Below are 18329 nucleotides of genomic sequence, written 5' to 3'. Positions count from 1 at the left end.
CCATGTGATAAAAAGAGAGATAAATCTCTAAGTTTGAATGCCTTGAGTAAGAAAAATCAAGACTACATTGAGTTCCAAAAGGCTTTATTGAGCCCAAGCTTATATTGTGGTTTCTTGCATATTGAGATTGTTTGTATTGTTCTATCAGCCTTGAAGAGGCAATAATTTGTTGTTTTATAATTTTTATCTTATTGTATTTGCAAGAGAATGGTTACTATTAGGTGGCTAGAGAATCTAGCTGAGTGTTGTGTGTTTTCAAGGATTGGATGCTAGAAAAGGTTTGGATAGCAACCATGAATTAGGAATGGCAATGGGGCAGGGATCATATTCCCCGTCCTCGACCCCGATTTTGAAATTAACCCCCATCCACATTCCCAATCCTCGTCGGGGATAAAATTTGTCCTCTATCCCCGATCCCCGACGGGGTGGATTCCCCGTGGGGACCTGAATCCCCAATTTTTTAGATAATAGTATTTTTTTGAAAATAAATAAAAAATTTAAATTATAAGCAATGTTTTAAATATATTTTGATATATAGAAATAATATAATAATATATATTTAATATAAATAACATTTAATATATATATGTTATAATCAGGATTGGGGCGGGGTGGAAACCTCAATCCCCATCCCCGAACCCAACCCTGATTGGGGATTCCTTTTAATCCCCATCCCCATCCCTGCCCCGCCAAAGCAATCTCCATCCTCGACTTGATGGGGTCGGGGAAGTCGGGTCCCTGTCGGGGATGGGGAAAATTGCCATCCCTATCGTGAACTATATAGTGATTGTAGTATGTCTTGTTGGCACTCGTAAGTCCAACTAAAATATTGGATTTCATTTTCATGTGGTGTGTTTGAGAAGAGGGCATAGGTTGGAAGAGTCGAATCTCTATAAATCCTTGGTTTTCTTGTGATTTCTATTCTTGCATCATACTTATGTTTATTTGATACATCTTATTATTTTTCATGCAAGACAACACTCAAATTATTGTATACACTTGAACAAAATGTTGTTCCATACCTCGTAAAATTGGCTTATCTTTTTCACCATCCAAACCTTGTTGAATGAAGATACTTAGAAGAACTATAACCAAGGTAGCATTAGATTCTATTAGGAATCACCAAAATAACTTCATTATCAAAGCAACATTAAGAGGCTTTAGAAAAAAAAGTATAAGAAAAAGAAAAAGAAACATGGAGAGGTCCCATATTTTTTAAGCCCATGGCACCCTTAATCTTAGATAGTTGGGAACTCAAATATGCCTTTAAATACATCTTCTTACCTTCCTTCCCAATATAATCCCACTAAAAATCTTGAGAAATGTTATCAAGGTAGAAGATAATGGATTTAGGAAGAAGGCATATGATAAATGGGAAATGTGGCCAACATAGGTTTGATGAGCACAAAGCAAGCAACATGAGAAAGTGTGCCAGACTTCCAACTAACCAATTTGTTCTTCACCTTGTCAATCACGAAATATAAATGAGATTTTTTAAGTTGCCAAATGTTTGAGGGTTTCCAAGTGTTAGACAGTTATGCCCTTAGCTCCTATCAGATTGATGTATCTTTTGACATTTATTGTAAATGAATAAAGTTTCCAAGTGTAATACCCTTAAACTAGACACTTATGAGACTAGTGTTAGTTTAGAATCTTCACAGCCATTGGATAGATTTAGGGAGATTTATCTTGCCAAAGCTAACACTGATGTGCCGCCAAGTTGGTTGGGGTGGCTTGTCTCAATTGCCAGGGTGAGACCTGAGGTACATGTAGTGTGGGTTTTCTTGAAACCTGAACCGGACCAAAATTCCAATATTGCTCTGGACCTTGGAGATAGATGAGCAAAACTGGAATGTTACACTTGACCCCTAGACTCGATTATGGTACTGCACTAGGTGTCAGATCGGTCTGTCTTTGATATGCCAATCAGTGAGATCCTTAGAGGGGGTCAAAACCTAGGTATGTTGGGACAGTCCGAGAATTCATCTGAGTGGGTGATCATAGTGACAGGATCAGCCCCTTTGTCGGACAAAGTGAATGATCGAGGATGCACTCTCTCTGATAGAAACCTAAACTGCTGGCAGTTGATTTCAACCATTGAAATTTATTTTTGCAAAATATATTTATATAGAGATATACATATATATTATAGTTTCAAAATGTTTGCAAAAGGTTTTAATTCCCGGTATCCACATGAGTAGAGAGTGAAACACTGTACCTTGCAGCCGAGGGAGAGTTCCTCTCTTGTTGGGCAGTGTTTGATCATTATAGGCTGAGAGGTTAAGTGTAAGACCATTGAGGGTAATACTTGATGGGCTAATCTTGCATCTGCCCATAGTCCTTGGGTTTTCATAAGGTGGCTAGACCTAAGGACCATTTAGTGTAAATGTTGGGCCCATTAAGAGTCCATAGTGATGGACTCAGGGGTTCATTGTCTCCTACAGTGAATTTGGCTAGGCCTTGTAACAAAGGCTGGGCTGAACACATGTGGTTGATGTGTAGATCAATGTTTGGGTCCCACACCATACATGTGGCTAATTGAGCACATAAACTTAATGGGCCTAAAGCCCAATTTCAAACTGGGTTAATTAGATTAATTAAATAAAGGTGGATTTTGGTTTGGATCAACAGATAAGGATAAGAGGATAAGTCTTTGGATCTAAATAAAGATTTGGATCTGGAAAGTCCTAATTTGATTAGGATTAAGTTGATCTTAAACTGCAGATAAGATAAGGGATTATCCTTATCACTTAAAGAGTCCAGATCCAAATAAAGATTTGGATCAGGAAACTCTTAATCAGATTAGGATATTGTCTCTTTAAGGTTATAAATAAGAGAGCAGGGCGGACATGCAAAAGACACCAGACAAGACATAGAAAAGTGTAGAGTTATTCCCTGCTCTTGCCACCCCTACCCAGTTCAATCTCCACTTGTGGGAGTGATCAAGAACTCCTTGGGCATGAACACCTTCATTGGGAGTTATTGCTACTCCGTATCAGGTATATCCCTCACCTCCCTTTTGGTTTCAGATCTGGTCCGGTTTGGTTCAAGATTGATCTTTGAAAATGTAGTTTTCTAAAATAGGGATGCGATTCTCAGATGGGAGAGAGAAATTTTTGAAATTTCGACCAACCTTCCTGTAGGGTTCGGCCATCCATATGATGGATCTCTCATCCCTTTCAACAGGTAAGGGGAAAGGGGGTCTCCTTGTCTTAATCCCCTTTTTGGGTGGGGAACCATTGACCAGAATCTGATAAGAAATTGTGCTCACACAAGCCATCACTTGAGAGATCCACTTTGCCCCAAAAGCCATCTTTTCCATAGTTGCTTTCTGGAAGGCCCACTCTGCCCTGTGATAGGTTTTTCTTAAATCTAGCTTTACAACCATATAATCTCTCTTAGCTTTAGTATGATTCATGAAATGCATTATTTCATGAGCAATTAATATGTTATCAGAGATGACTATTCCCGGGATGAAAGCTCTTTGGTTTTAGAGATAATTTTACCAAGGATAGGCTTTAGCCTGTTTGCTAAGATTTTTACAATTATTTTGTAGACTATTTTACACAGGCTAATAGGCCTAAAATTTGAGGGGGCGTCTGGGTGTTTAACTTTTGGAATTAGAGCAATGAAAGTTGAATTTAGGGATCTGTCCATGACACCTTCACTAAAAAAGGATCTGACTTCTTTTGTCTCATCATTCTTTATCACCTCCCAAAAATTTTGTAAGAAGAGATTTGAGAAGCCATTAGGGCCTGGAGCATTCCTAGGAGCCATTTGAAAAGAGCTTCCTTAATCTCCTCTTCTGAGACTTCTTTCTGGAGGCTTTCATTTTCTTCCTCATTTATCATACCATTGATGTCTTCTAGGGCCCGGTCGATATCAGAAGGAATGGAAGTTGGGAATATCTTTTTGAAATGATTTTCAAAAATAATCTTAATTTGGTTTTGACCCTCCACCCAGACACTAACCTCATTTTTAATTTTAAGGATTTTTTGCTTTCCTTCTAATGGTCGAATTGTAAAAGAAACGAGTGTTTCTATCCCCATACTTAATCGAATTAACTCTCGATTTTGGGGTCCACATTATTTCCTCTCTCTTCAATCAGTTGTCTAAATGATTTTCTATTTCTTCCACTCTTTGTTGATTGTAATCTAAACCCTTTTTCCTTTGTTCCATAGCTAGATCTTGCTTTATCCTTATTGTCCAGTCTTGGACCTTTCCGAACTCAGTCTTTTTCCACTTTCTAAGAGCTTTCTTAACCCTATCACACCTTCTAGAAGTGGGAATTTTTTTGGATCATTCTGCTAACTCGCCCAATTTTCTTTAACTACCTCTGCACACTTTTCATGGGAGAGCCACATCTCCTCAAATCTAAAAGGTTTTCTAATTTTAAAATTGATTGGGTTAGTGCCTATAGAGATAGATGATAGGTGTGTGGGGTTTCGGCCCCACACATTCACTACTAGAATTCCTATTTTTAGAGGCACTTGGCTAGAGGCGATCAAGAAAAAATGACTCTATAACATATCAAAGAGGGCTGGCTAATAGAGTTACTTTTAGAGGCAAATTTTAATGCCTCTTTTGCTCTTCCAATTTTTGGCGGACTCAAAATTAGTCGCTAATTTAAATTTTGCCGCTCAAACACCATTGCACGGACAATAGAAAACTCTCTAGTTGACGACTCTCTAGCTTAAAGCAAACTGTCTCTCTCTCTCTCACAAACATCTTTCACTTTCTTGTACAAGAAAAATGTAGTCCTCTTTTCGTTCTTCCTCCTCTCTTCCTCTTGTTTGACAAAGGCCAAAGGGAAAGCTCATAAGATGAGTGGATGAGATCCTTCATAGAAGGTGGTGGGGTTTTGCAACTGAAACAGTTGGCTCCATGCTCCCCATGTGGTTTCCCACATTTCTAGAGATACAACTGTCCTCGTCACTAAGATTGGAGGGAATCTCAGAGATGCCCAAAATGGAAATGGAACATAGATTAAAAGCCTTTTCTATGTGATGACATGAATCAATTAGGTTGTGGACTTACAAATCTTCCTTGCCTTTACCAGAAATGGCAAACGGAAACTTCACTAAATTATTGGATGATAACAAATTCAAGGGCCCTAATTATGCTGATTGGTTCCGAAACCTTATGCTGGTTCTAACGTTCGAGAAATTGGACAAAATTGCTAAGAACCCTGCTCCGGATCGTCCGGGTGACAGGGCTTCTGAGGCTTGAAGAAGAGAGTATCAAGAATAGGAAGAGAAAAACTGTCTTGCCCAGTGTTATATTATAACATCTTTGGACAATTTGATACAATGACAATTCGATAAGATCGAAGTGTCCAAGGATATATTGGATAGTCTAAACACTATGTATGAAGAGCATAACCATTCTACTCGATAAAAGGTCTTAAAAGTGTTTATGACCGCACAAATGACTGAGAATCAACAAGTTCATGACCATTGTCTTAAGATGATGGGTTATATCAATGAACTGGAGGCTCTCAGGTCAAGGCTAGATCATGACACCAAAATTGATGTTGTCCTCAATTCCTTACTTCCGTCCTTCAATCTGTTTATCATGAATTACAACATGAATATGCTAAACGTTAGCCTTCAGGAACTCAACAATATGTTGTAGAGGGCTGAAGAACTGATAAAAAAGGATAAGCCGATAGCCATGCTTGTTGAAGGTGGCAAATTGGGTAAGAAAAAGTGAAAGGCTAAAAGGAAGACTTAGAAGAAGAGTAGCAAAACTAAAAAGCAAAAGAAAGATAAGGCATCGGATGTCTGTTACTTCTGCAAACAGACCGACCACTAGAATAGGAATTGTCCTCAATATCTGGACACTAAGAAGCAAGGTAATTTTGAATCTTTTATCATAGAGACCAATTTGTTGGTCACTTATGCTTCCTGGTGTACTAACTTTGGGGCTTCAACTCATGCGTATAACTCACTGCAGGGGTTCAAGATAAGTAGAAGATTGAGTGATGGAAAAGTGACACTCTACTTGGGGACTTCTGCAATAGTTGCAGCTACAACCATAGGAACTATAGAACTAGTTTTCAGAGAAAGAACAATTGTACTTAAAGATTGTCTTTTTGTACCTAATTTAAGAAGAAATTTGATTTTTGTCTCAAATTTGTGCATGGATGGTTATTTTATCTTATTCAGTAATGTGATTACTATTAAATGGAATAAAAAATTCCTCGCATACAGAGAACTTGAGAACAGTCTCTATGTTCTCCGTCCTCCTCTAGAAACAAACATTACCGAAACTACGTCGGAAATAATCCCCAAGAAGAGGACTCGTGATAGAGTTAATTCCACGTGCCTGTGGCATTATCGACTTCGCCACATTAATATAGATCGTATCACAAGGTTGGTAAAGGATGGTCCTTGGGATTTTCTAACTGTAGAAGATCTTCCAACCTGTGAACCTTGCCTTCAAGGTAAGATAACGAAGTAACCATTTACCGATAAGCCTGAAAGATCTACAGGCACATTGACCTTATACATATTGATGTATGTGGTCCCCTGAATGTTAGGACACGTAACCAGCATATTTATTTTATAGCCTTTACCGATGATCACTCACGGTATGGTTACATGTACCTAATGAGACATAAGTCTGAATCTTTTGAAAAGTTTAAAGAGAATTAAGACCCTTCGATCAGATCGAGGCGGCGAGTATCTCTCTGACGAATTCAGGGACTACTTAAAGGAAAATAGGATTGTATCACAACTAGCTCCTCCTGTTACACCACAATTAAACAATGTGTTAGAGAGGAGAAATCAGACTCTATTAGATATGGTCCGATCACTTCTCATCCACTCAGAGTTACCTACATCCTTTTGGGTTTTCGCATTAGAGACAACGATTTACGTGATGAACCAGGTTCCAACCAAATCCGTTCCTAAGACTCCATATAAGCTATAGACTGGCAAGAAACCAAGTGTAAGACACTTGAAAATTTGGGGTTGTTCGGCACATGTTAAAAGAACTAGTGCTGACAAATTAGAATCCAAGATCAGTCGTTGCCTATTTGTATGTTACCCCAAAGGCTCTGTAGGTTATTTATTCTATGATCCAAAAGAGCAAGAAGTGTTTTGTAGTCGAAATGCTCACTTTCTAGAAGAAGATTACATCCTGGATAATCATCATCAGGAAGTTGTTCTTGATGAGGAGAGCCCAGGGGTAATGGGAGATGTCCCACCAGATCCAAAAAATAACCAACCTAGAAGATCTACTTAGGTTTCTAGTCCTCTAGTTCGTTACGCTATGACCAAGAAAGTTACTTGGTGGAAGCCACAACCAGTGAGGAGGATCTTGTGACTTTATTCAGAAGCTATGTTGGACATAGATTCCTTGAAGTGGATAGATGCCATAAGAGCTGAGATGGACTCGATGGTGACCAATGGAGTTTGGACTCTAGTAGATCCGCCCCCTGGGGTAAAGGCAATTGGTTGCAAATGGATCTATAAGAGGAAGAAGGGCCCCGATGGTAAATTTGAGACCTACAAGGCTCGTCTTGTGACGAAAGGATACACTCAAAAAGAGGGACTCGATTATGAGGAAACCTTTTCACCTGTGGCCATGCTTAAATCCATTAGGATCCTGGTAACTGTAGCAGCATACAATGACTACGAGATTTGGCAAATGGATGTCAAAACCACGTTCTTGAATGAAGATCTTACTGAAGATACCTATATGTAGCAACCGTAAGGTATCATAGCTGCAGGTCAGGAATACATGGTATGTAAACTCAACCAATCAATATATGGACTTAAGCAAGCTTCTAGGAGTTGGAACATCCGGTTTGACTCTACCGTCAAACTGTTTGACTTTGAGCAGAATCCGGATGAGCCATGTGTTTACAGGAAGACCAGTGGGGATAATGTTACATTCTTGGTTCTATATGTAGATGACATTCTACTCATTGAGATTGATGTAGGAATGTTAACTACGGTGAAAGTGTGGCTTTCACAGCAATTCTCTATGAAAGATCTTGGAGAAGCCTCCTACATATTGGGTCTTCGACTTTATAAAGATAGATCGAAGAGGATAATAGGATTATCTCAGTTTGCTTACATTGACACGATAGTCAAGAGATACAGTATGGAGAACTCCAAGAAAGGAGATGTTCCTTTCAGGCATGGAGTCACTCTCTCCAAGGGTATGTCTCCCAAGACTCCCAAAGAGATTAAGGGCATGAAAGAGATCCCCTATGCCTTAGCCGTAGGGAACATCATGTATGCCATGCTGTGCACTCATCCTGACATTTCTCAGGCAGTGAGTGTGGTAAGCAGATACCAATCTAACCCAGGGCAGGAGAATTGGACCGCTGTGAAAAACATACTAAAATACCTTTGAAGGACAAAAGAGTTTTGTCTGGTATTTGATGGTAGTTCACTATAGATCTAGGGGTATACTGATGTCGATTTCCAATCAGATCCAGATGATAGAAAGTCTACATCTGGTTATATCTTAATGCTAGGATCGTGTGTTGTTAGCTGGAAAAGCAGCAAACAGGAGTTCACCGTAGATTCCACAACCCAAGCCGATCACATTGTCGTAACTGAGGCTGCCTAATGAATGAAGGTGTTCATTCTGGAATTTGGAATTCAGCACATCACCCATTCCATTGTTGTGTGACAACACTAGATTTACGGGAGATTGATGTTAAAAGGTAGCTTTAGCGGAGAATGTGGCAGACCCATTAACTAAGCCACTAACACAGAAAGTGTTTGAGAAACACGTGGAAAGTATGGGACTTCGGCTTATACCCGATTGGACCTAAGTGCAAGTGGGATCTGTTAGACAGTTATTCCCTTAGCTCCAATCAGATTGATGTATATTTTGACATTTACTGTAAATGAATAAAGCACATAATTGATTCATGTCATTGTGGTGTGTTTTTGTGTAATACCCTTAAACTGGACACTTATGAGACTCGTGTTAGTTTAGAATCTTCACAGCCGTTGGATAGATTTGGGGAGATTTATCTTGCCAAGTCTGACACTGATGTGCCGCCGAGTTGGTTGGGGTGGCTTGTCTCAGCTGCCAGGGTGAGACTTGAGGTACATGCAGTGTGGGTTTTCTTGAAACCCTGAACCGGACCAAAATTCCAGTATTGCCCTGTACCTTTGAGATAGATGGGCAAAACTGGAATGTTGCACCTGACTCCTAGACTCGATTATGGTACTGCACTAGGTGTCAGATCGGACTGTCTTTGATATACCAATCAGTGAGATCCTTAGAGGGGGTCAAAACCTGGGTATGTTGGGACAATCCGAGAATTCATCTGAGTGGGTGATCATAGTGACAGGATCAACCCCTTTGTCGGACAAAGTGAATGATCGGGGATGCACTCTCTCTGATAGGAAATTAAACTGTCGGTAGTTGATTTCAACCGTTGAAATTTGTTTTTGCAAAATATATTTATATGGAGACACACACACACACAGATATATATATATATATATATATTATGGTTTCAAAATGTTTGCAAAAGGTTTTAATTCCCGGGATCCATGTGAGTAGAGAGTGCAATACTGTACCTTGCAGCCGAGGGAGAGGTCATCTCTTGTCAGGCAGTGTTTGATCATTATGGGCTGAGAGGTTAAGTGTAAGACCATTGAGGATAATACTTGATGGGCTAATCTTGCATTTGCCCACAGCCCTTGGGTTTTCATAAGGTGGCTGGACCCAATGACCATTTAGTGTAAATGTTGGGCTCATTAAGAGTCCATAGTGATGGACTCAGGGGTTCACTGTCTCCTATAGTGAATTCAGCCAGGCCTTGTAACAAAGGCTGGGCTGAACCCATGTGGCTGATGTGTAGATCAATGTTTGGGTCCCACGTCATACAAAGAGAGCCAACTGGGCAGCAGGTTAAGAGGTTAAGTGAGCACATAAACTTTATGTGCCTAAAGCCCAATTATGAACTGGGTTAATTAGATTAATTAAATAGGGGCGGATCTGGGTTTGGATCAGCAGATAAGGATAAGAGGATAAGTCTTATCCACTTAAAGAGTCCAGATCCAAATAGAGATTTGGATTAGGAAATTGCTAATTTGATTATGATTAAGCTGATCTTAAACTACAGATAAGATAAGGGATTATCCTTATCACTTAAAGAGTCCAGATCCAAATAAAGATTTGGATCAGGAAACTTCTAATTAGATTAGGAGGTTGTCTCCTTAAGGCTATAAATAAGAGAGCAGGGCGGACAAGCAAAAGATACCAGACAAGACACAGAAAAGTGCAGAGTTCTTCCCTTTTCTTGCCACCCGTACTCAGTTCGATCTCCACTTGTGGGAGTGATCAGGAATTGTTCTTGATATTGCTTCTTTGTAGAAAAAGCAATCTGAAGTCGTGCTCACCAGCCCTCTACTCCATTCTTGCTGTAGAATTTAGTTATTGCTGAAGAGTCGTCCTACTGATCCTGCTTCACCTCACATTGTGTCATCTTTCGTAGAAGCAGGTTTAGGTTTTTCTCCTTGGGCATGAACACCTTTATTTGGAGTTACTGCTACTCCGTATCAGGTATATCCTTCACCTCCCTTTTGGTTTCAGATCTGGTCTGTTTGGTTCAAGATTGATCATTGAAAATGCAATTTTCTAAAATAGGGAATGCAATTCCCAGATGGGAGAGAGAGAAATTTTTGAAATTTCGACCAACCTTCCTACAGGGTTGGGCCATCCATATGATGGATCTCTCATCCCTTTCACCAAGGTACTTGTGGGCATTAGAAAGCAATCTCACTTGGGTATTTTTGCTTATATAAATAGCTAACTTTGCATTTTTTTTTTGTTTTTGAAAACGAAAAAGTATGGAATTTATTAATAAAAAGAAAGAGGAGTATACAAGTATATAGTAGCCACAAGGGGCCAAAAAATGACCTAGAACCAAAACCAACCCAAGCCCAAATCAAGGACCCACAAAATTCACATGGACCAAAAAATTCAAGACCAAAAGCTATAAGCCACAACTAGAGATCAAAGACAAACTAGCCTACCAAACACAAAACAAAACACAAGACTCAATCCTACCCCTACCACCTCTACCTTTACCATGAGTACTATGGTTTATCCTACCTTGAGTCTCCCTTGCCATGAGCCTTTACAACACCAAATCTATATAGAATTCCTTAAGAAATTTTGATTTATTACAATCAGGTGGGTAGTAAAGACTTCCATATGAAGAATTTGACTTAAGGCTACAATTTGACTCCACAAACTGCGACACTTTCTTCGCCTAGGCCTCATTCTCCAAAATCACTTTGCCCTAAACCATTTCCTCACCTCTTCCTTTCTATTATTGATAGAGACACCAAACATCTTTTCAAATTCAACGTCCGTTCAACTTCCTAGTTAATGCAAGGGTTAGGTGCCCCTTTAGGCTGTGTTTGGTTTGAAGGAAATGGTAGAGAAAGGATGGAAAAGGTAGAAAAACTTTTAGAAACCTTGTATAGGTTTCCCTGTCTTTTCTTTCCTTTCCCTACATTTTCCTTCAAACCAAACATTGCCTTAGGCTTTGTTTGGAAGGAGTACAAATACAAATACATATTTTGTATGTATTAGTATTGTACATTATATTTGTATTTGTACTCTTTCCGAATTGAGCCTTAGTTTTAGGAATAAGACCTGGAAAATAGATTTGAACATCCCCCTAGTTTTGGGAAAAGCCCCAAAGTGTGGTGGGCCTGGGCTTTACTTGGATTTAAATTAGTTCGTGACCTATCTATCCCAAATAATTTTGAGTAGAATTACTGCTTGGGCTTGGGTAATAAGTGCAAGCCCATTAAAGGTGAGAGAGAAACTCTCACAAGTAAGGAGACAACCGAATTTAGACCCAAACCCAAATCAACTAATTCCATCATTGTCCCTACTCAAATTGGCCTCACCCCTCTCACTTTTAAATTCAAATACTTCGAAAGTTCTTTTAGAGATCTACTCTTGGTCTTTAAGGTTGTGTTTGATTTGAAAGAAAAGGTAAGGAAGGGTAGGAAAACCTATACAAGTTCTTTAAAACCAAACATAACCTAAGTGAATAACGTCTAATGAATTCCAACATTCTCTTAATCTACTTCTACAAAGTTTCTTAGGGCATTGCCGACTCTCTAAAAGTAGAAATGCTCAATACAATTAAAGGGACACCACAAAGAAGAATCCACCACCATTTAAAACCATCTTGAGCAGATTCCCTCACCCTCCAAATCCTACCAATGCGAAATTAGTTTTTGATCTTTAAAAGTTTTCCAACTGCATGTGCATCAAGATCTTCAAACCTTTGTCTTATAAGGAGAAAATGAAAAGAAAATGCATGATTCAACGAGCCCTAATTGTTTGTTTAGCAGAACAACACCATGCATGAACCTCCACCTCTTCAATCTTAGGTTGTAGAATTCCAAAAACTTTGAACAAACACCCATGCAGGAAGCATAGCCAATCCCTCTTCACCCACTACTACTTTGAGATTTTGAGATCCTCCCCTAACAACTTCACTCGCACATCACCTTCCTTTGTTATGCCAAGGTCCGCTATCATGTAGGCTGTGTTTGGTTTGAAGTAAAAAGTAGGGAAAGGTAGGGAAACATTTAGAAACCTTGTATAAGTTTCCCTGCCTTTCCTTTCTTTTCCCTACCTTTTCATTCAAACCAAACATAGCCGTAAGATATTCATTGTCATTTTTTGTTGTTGCAAAGTTTATAGCTCATTCTAACTATTTGATGTAGGGTGTAAGTGCATCCTTTGTCATTGTTGCCTCATAAGAGAAGCTTTTTCCACTAAAATTAAAACATTAGCAAACTTGAGATGATTAATTTTCTGACATTGTATGCTAAATGGGAATCCATGTGGCTCCCTAAGGTCCATTTTTCTAATAAGTAATCTGAAAAAGACTTTTTGAACAAATAATAATTAGGGGCGCAACGCGCAAGTCGAGCGAGCTGGGCCAGGTTTAAGTTCAACTCAGGCCCAACCCTAAGAGTTGAACCTAAGGCCTGATCCTGAGGTCAATCCCAAGTTATCCAATACAGCCCAAACCTACATTGAAATTTGATGCACTTGCATTGGACTCGGGCCTAGGTTTGGCTTAGATTGGTCAATCAGCCTACACTAAAATTTGATATAAATGTATGTACATATGTATGCATGATGTATGCTTTACTGAAAAAGTATGCACATATGCATGTATGCATGTAAATATATGTGTACACACACACAAAACATAGGCAGGGCTTAGGTTAGGATAAGGTCAGGCTATGGTTAGGCCAGGTCTAGGCTACCTAAGGGCTAGGCTTAGGCCCACCCTGGCCCAAGCCCAGCCCATGTAAAATTGTGGGTTAGGCCAACCTTTGCTTGGGTTGTGCCTGTCCAAGTTGCACCCTTCACTGAAAAACTTAAGTAGCTCAAAACCTTTAGAAGGAAACTCTACCCTATTCTATCATATATTTTGGCTATATTAATTTTTAATAGAAGGAAACCATCTTTACCAATCATAGATTTCATAGAGTGAACAATTTCATGTGCAATGATAGAATTATCAACAATCTACCTTCGAGGTGCCAAAGCATTTTGGAATGGCACAATTATATGGGATAATAAGTGAAAGTTGTGAACACTGTTTAACAATATATCCCAAAGTCTATTGGCAATGATTTTCATTATAAGCTTGTAGATTACATTGCACAAACCAATTAATCTAAGGTAAGCCACACTCAATATTACTCTTTTGTGTAGTTAGAGCTAAATAGGTTCTATTGATGTCTTCAATTGTGGAGTTTGACAAAAAAAAGCACGGAGTAGTTAAAAAACTATCCTTTGAATATAAGCAATCAACACTATGCTAATGGCGGATCACATAGATTGATAGAAAAGAGTAGGTAGCCATCTGAGCCGTGTGTTTTAATATAACCCATGCTAAATAATGATGTCTTGATTTCCTCTCCAGAAGGTATGCTTCAAAGAAAATTGTTGTGGAATTCAAATATGACTGACTTAACCAAAGTGGGTCTTAATCATTAAGGCTATGTTTGGTTTGAAGGAAAATGTAGGGAAAATAAGGGAAAGACAGGAAATTAATACAAAGTTTGTAAAGGTTTCCCTAACTTTCCCTTCCTTTCCCTACATTAGGAGGTGACATCAGAAGAGAAGATGTTCTTAAAATGATCAATAATAATGCTTTCAACCTATTATGAAGTTTATCTCATTTCATCATTAAGCCTTAACTTTGTTTTTTGGTAATTAAAGATGTTAGAGAACAAAAAGGCCAGACTCTGTTAGACCTCTCCTAACAGTTCATGAGCTATCCCATTTACAAGTCTTTTTACAAAAAGAAAGTTGATAGGGAACGATTTACACAATTCCACAATATCCTAACAGAGAAAGCAAACACCCTTCGCCAACTGAATTTCAACTTGTAATTGCACCGATCAAATTAACACAGTCAGATTCCACAAAAGCTTGAGAGATTTGAAATCACTTCACCAAGTCCAGTCCCTTTGATATTGCTAAAGCTTCAGCTAGGATAGTCGAGTTTGCCAACAGAGGTCCAAAATGACCAACTAAAACACATCCATTATGATCCCTGACAACTACTCTAAACCCAACTTTACACGATAACAAAAAACTAGCATCTGTGTTTACTTTTGAACAACATGACGCAAGTGCTTGCCAAAAGGATGGGAGTCCCGGACTCCTACTATCAGAGGTGTTGATGCTCGGTTTGGCTGAGGACAACAAAGTAATTTCACTTCCAAGTTTTGAAGGAAGGCCGAAGGCTTTGAAGGTATAGAGGAGATGATCGAGGCCGAGGATAGGAGGCCAAGGCGAATTGTTCCTTCGGATACTATAGAAGCCAAGGGCTGGTACTGAGAAGGGTGTCCAAGGGAGGATGAGATGTTGTTCCCACTGTAGTGAATCTACAAGGGAGAAGGTGTGAGAGGCCTCGAGTGATTACCTGAGGCGAGGATTCCGACGATCAAGTTAGTATGTGCACGAGGTAAGTGATGAGTCTGGAACCGAGGGGCCCATACGAGGTCTCGGATAGCGCTAGGTCCTTAGAAGAGAGAGCACTAGAGATCACAAAGGTTTCGAATCCTTTACCTTGTGGGGGATGCCTTGCATTTATAATTGGAGCTGCCAGGGGGTAGTTGGGTGTAGATGGTCCAAATGCGAGCTGTATGAGGGCCTGGCGAGATGTTCTGCCAGAGCCACGCGGCGCCTTGTGATTGGGTCCGCTTGGTCCATGTCAGGTAACCCTGGGCGTCCTCATGGTAAGCTTATGCAGGCGTCCTCCATTCGACACACGTCAGCCTTGTATAGGCCAGCCGAATGAGCCTACATCACTTGCCCCCCACTCCTGAGGCCGAGGTGGGGCTTCGAAAGGGGCCCTAACTTTGGCCAAAGGGAGTGTCGATATTGGTAGGTGCCTTCGGGCTTTTTCAATGAAATGTACCCTGCAGTGGCATCGCCTTCGTCTCGCTTCTGCTTTGGCCTGATTTCAAGTCATGGAAGAGAGGTGAAGCTATGGATGCCTCAGCTTCTGCTAGGGAGCCCAAGGTGGAGGGGACCTGGCTGAGCCGAGCCTATGCCTTATACTCACGCGGTGACGGTTTGGGGCCGTGCACGGTACGGGATTCACTGGCTGGCGTGCCGGGGTCGTGCCCGATATGGGTCTGGCATGAGAAAGCCTTTCATAGGGGGGACGAGCACTCTGGGCGAACCGGTCTATGTGTCCATCGGGTCTATGCACCTGAACCGGTGGATTCCGGTGAACAGGCCCATCGGTTTGCTTAGCGTCGTTTCGTCTTCCCGAGGCTAAGCGCTGATTCACTAGGTGTGGTTTCGTTTCCTCGAGGCTAGGCACACGTTGGTTTACTAGGCGTCATTTCGTTTCCCCGAGGCTAGGCATCGAGTGTCACATTGCAGATGGTCATCAAAGGTGAAGGCCTCATGACTGTTGAATCTGATAGGATCTGAACCGTTCATTTTTCTATAAATAGGGGCCTTAGTGGCAATTTTTCTTTGTCATTTGTCTTTAGGCGCCCTCGCTATCGAGTGAACTCTACTCTCAGATCTTCAATCGTCGATACACCTCGTCTTCACTTTTCTCACCTTTGTCTCTTAGGTAACTTTCAAACCATGTCTTTCTCAGATTCTGGCCTTGAGTGCTATGAACTTCCAGATGGTTCAGAAGGGACCTCTCTTTGGACTCCTTCACCCCTTTCTCCCTTAGGTCCATTGGTCGTAGTCCCCCTTCAATGAGAGGTGATGGTGCTGAGGGAAAGGGTAGCCTCTGGGGTGCCGAGGGTAGCCGCCGAGGTGATGACCCTCCTTGTGAGAGTGCCGCATCCATGACGCCGAGGGAGGAAGAGGGGTAGGCGATGGCTGATACCCTGCGTTTGGAGTTCGACAACACTCTGGACGTAGACCAAGTGAAGGCCCTAACTAGGAGGTTTCACATACCTCAGTCTTACCAGCTTAGGGTTCTTGACCTCAGCGACTAGCCGTGGATCTTTGACGAGGGGGAAATTTGTATATACCAACATTTTTTAGACTTCGGCCTTAGGTTTCCTCTTCACCCTTTGATGTCCGAGCTGCTGGAGTGGTATGGCATCACGACTAGCCAACTCATCCCCAATTCTGTCAGGACCCTCGTAGCCATGCTAGTGTGGGCTCAGCTTTGGGATGTGGAGTTGACCTCGAAGATATTTTGTGCCATGTATGTCCCAAGGAAGCATTCTTTCGAGGTCTGCATGTACTACCTTCAGCCACGGAGGGGGAGACCGGTTGATAACCTCACATTTGTCCACAACTGGAAGGGCAAATTTTTCTTCATCTCCTACCCTAAAGGTTGGTTATTCAGGTCGAAGTGTGGAGTGGCCTGTACGACGGTTGAGAAGTGTCCCCCTCCACTTTCGGATGAGGAGGCCGCTGCCATGGCACACCTGATCGTGTTGGGGGCGGTCAAGGCCAAACCCTTGGTGGAGGAGGAGCTTCCCCTAGTGTTTTTGGTGCTTAGCCTTGCCCCCTCGATAGGAGAGGTTTCATAGCTTTTTTACACATTCCCCTCATCCTCGTCTGGTGTACTAATTCATATTCTCTCTTTTGCAAAGGTAACAATGGACGCCAAAAAGCTACTACTCGAGAGTGCCTATGCTAAGAAGAAAGCCCAGGCGGGGAAGAAGGCATGAGGGCAGACGCCGAGGAGGCCTGTCCAGAATGAGCCTGCAAGGGACGAGTGGGCATCAATCCCCACCAAGGGGGTTACTTAGCAACAAGTCCCCGCCAAGGCGGCCACCCAGCAAGTCCCTACCAAAAGGAAGAGGCCGGTCGAGGGGGCTCAGAAGCCGACCAAGAAGATGAAGAAGCCCGTAGAGGGGGCTGAGGCGGGAAAGAAGAGGCCTACTGAAGGGGCCGTGAGAGTGCAGCCGTCAAAGAAGGTGGCCCACGTTGAGCGTCCGGCTAGGACACCACGAAGAAGCCTCCCCCTAAAGGGCACCCAACAGGCCCTCATTCGCCCCCTCGTCAGCATAGGAGCTCGCCAAAGGAGTCGAGGGGTCTTCCAAGGTCTTCTGCCCCTAGTGGTCGGTTCGCGAGGGGGGACTTAATAACTAAGGAAGAAGGGGTTAGATAGGCCCTGGTGAGCGGGGCAATCCTCTCAAGGGATCACTTCCGGATGGTGTAGAGCGATCTACAAGTTGTCTATGACAAGGGCCTGCACCACTTGGCCGAGCTAAGTTTTTATTCTCATGCTTCATCTCGTGGTTATTTCTTTGTTGTAGTCTTTATTGATAACTTCTATTGCAGGCCTGTCTTCACTTCGTCGATTTGGGAGACCGGATGAGCCTTACCTTGTCGTGCCTAGACAGGTTCGAGAAGGAGAAGGAAAAGCTCCAGGCTGCAATCATCGCTACCGAGGACAAGCGGGACACCTTTAGGAAGGCTCACAAGGATGAACAAATGCTCCAAACAAAGACAGAGGCCAACTTGAAGGAAATGCGGGCCCACCTCATAAAAAAGCAAGAGGAGAGGGTTCACCTCGAGAGCATCATCATGGAGGTGGAGCGGCGGACGATGCAAGCCGAAGGGCAGGCTATTGAGGCCGAGAAGCGGGCGACTGAGGCAGAGAAGAGGGCTACGGCAGGGATGGAGAAGCGAGCGACTAAGGCAGCGGCCGAGGCGGTGGAGGCTTTCAAGAAGTCCACCGAGTACTAGCAGGCCCTTGCGAAGTATGCGTCAACATCCTACCCGGACGATATTGAGGTCACCAAGAAGGCCCTCCTGCAAGTGATGCCTGACTTCGACGTCGATGGGCTGCAGGTGAT

This window comes from Nelumbo nucifera, chromosome 3 (assembly GCF_055504915.1).
Source record: "Nelumbo nucifera cultivar China Antique chromosome 3, China Antique-T2T, whole genome shotgun sequence".
Taxonomy (NCBI): domain Eukaryota; kingdom Viridiplantae; phylum Streptophyta; class Magnoliopsida; order Proteales; family Nelumbonaceae; genus Nelumbo; species Nelumbo nucifera.
This window is presented reverse-complemented; position numbering follows the sequence as displayed.